This window comes from Cyprinodon variegatus, unplaced genomic scaffold (genome assembly GCF_000732505.1).
Source record: "Cyprinodon variegatus isolate N-32 unplaced genomic scaffold, C_variegatus-1.0 Scaffold602, whole genome shotgun sequence".
Taxonomy (NCBI): domain Eukaryota; kingdom Metazoa; phylum Chordata; class Actinopteri; order Cyprinodontiformes; family Cyprinodontidae; genus Cyprinodon; species Cyprinodon variegatus.
In genome coordinates, this window is record NW_015151055.1 from 37361 (window position 1) to 39182 (window position 1822).

General features: G+C 38.9%; 1 protein-coding gene across 2 annotated transcripts in view; it reads left to right on the forward strand.

The window, feature by feature from the left end:
• LOC107096159 (mitochondrial glutamate carrier 1-like) overlaps positions 1 to 1822 on the forward strand; it is a 31691-nt gene that overhangs the window by 14457 nt on the left and 15412 nt on the right. Inside the window, exon 3 of one of the 2 annotated variants that reach the window (XM_015392685.1) lies at positions 494 to 529. The exons of the other annotated variant lie outside the window; for it this stretch is intronic. The gene's annotated coding sequence lies outside the window, so the exon portion shown is untranslated. The remainder of the gene's footprint in view (positions 1 to 493; positions 530 to 1822) is intronic. 2 annotated transcript variants of the gene reach the window in all.

Genomic DNA, 1822 nt, shown 5'->3' on the forward strand with positions numbered 1-1822 from the left:
TCCATCCATCCATTAGTCCGTCCAGCTGTCTACGGTGAGCAGTGAGGTCCATAAAGTGCAGCAGTGATCAAATGTAATCATTGTGCCTGTTGCGTTAACTCAGGTTAAGTTGTGTTTTAGAATGAATCTGAAATATTTAGATATTTATAAACAACTAAATGAGGGAGGATAACTTTTATAGCAATAATTATGTTAATTATGAAAATATCACTAATCCTCCATATTGAGTGTATCAGTAATTTCTTCAGTAATGCCAGGAGCCGTGCAGCTCCTCCCATGCTCCTATAGGATCCTGTTTCCAGGCTCAGCCTCATGTGAGACAGATGGAGCGCTACAGAAACCCCGATGCTCCTCATTTTCCTCGCTGTCTCTCTGAGTCACATGATTTCCTCTTTAGTGCTGACTCCAATAAGGCAGACACTCACTTCCTTGTATCTTTAAGCAAAGCTGACTGTCATTCATTCACCCAGACCTTCACTCTGTCGCCACTCAGGAGGAGAGGAGCAGCAAAGGAGCTCAGATCCAAAAGGTATTTCCTTCTGAGGGCTTCATTTCAATCAAAGAAATATCCCTTTGCATTTCATTTGCACTGGAAGTAAATTTAAAAGGATTTGTTTGCAGATTGAAAAGCCTGATTTTGTCTTTTAATCTCTGATGCAACGCTGTGATAAAGGAATTTAGTCCATAAGTTGGTCTCTAAATGATTTAAGCATTGATCTGGTTTAATGCATTAATGGATCTTAGTATAAATCTGCATCTATCACTTCCCTTTATTTATGGCTGCAGACTGAATGTCTGCAATGAAATAAACATCAAACATTCAAACTTAAAGCAAATACTGCAGCTTAATTCAACACTACTTTATAAATCAAACTTCATAACAGAAGTTTACTGTTTGGAAAAAAAACAAAGTTTGAATGTACAGTTTGCTCTGTCTCCTAGTAACCTTTGATCCTGAATCTTCTCTATTGTTTTCATATAGACGGGTCATACAGGTCAACGTTCCAGCTCTGATGAGCAAGGGTCAGAGAGCCGATTGTTATCTCTGTCAGCGCCATCGCTGTGGTTAGCTCTTTAATCAGCTGCATCCAATGGCTGCTTTAGCAGGCTGGATAAGGTGGAGTTCAAGGTTCTGCTCGGGTTGCGTCATCACCTATGTACTCATCAGAACTTATCAGCTATTCTGGTGCAAACTTAAACATGAACTTTGTTTGGATATTAGCAAGAAGGTGATGTTTGAAGCCATTCATGGACTCCTGGTTATTTTTAAGGGTAAATAAATGTTCTAACATTAAGAGCAAAGACTTTAGCTGCAGTTTTTAAAGGGAGGATTTCTGTGTCTCTGTGCTTTAGCCTAAATATTGAACAAAATGACTTTAAAATGTTGAGAAGTCTCCAAAGTTTACTAGTTTACCACAGAGGCTGGAATTAAAGCTTTAAAAATTTATTTGAAAGTTGAATTTTCTGCTCCGGTTGTTACTCTGATGCTTCCAGGTCTCTGGTTGACCAAACGTCACCAGTTTACCTCGTATCAGGCAGGAGGTCTGGATTCCCTCTGGATCAGGAATCCAAAAAGCCATTTTCCCCTGAATGCAACAGAAAAAAGTCAATTAAAGCCGCAGATATCACATCACCTTTTGATTAAAAGACGACTAATTTTAGTTAAATGTCTGCTGAAGGAAATATGTGAGAACTGGAAACACCTAGAATTTTATTCTAGTTCCGTAAAAGTTTAAAAAACAATCCTCTGGACTTTGAAGACGTTTCTCTTCCTCTCCAGGAAGCTTTCTCATTCAAATGTCTGGATCCGCAGTGAGTTTGA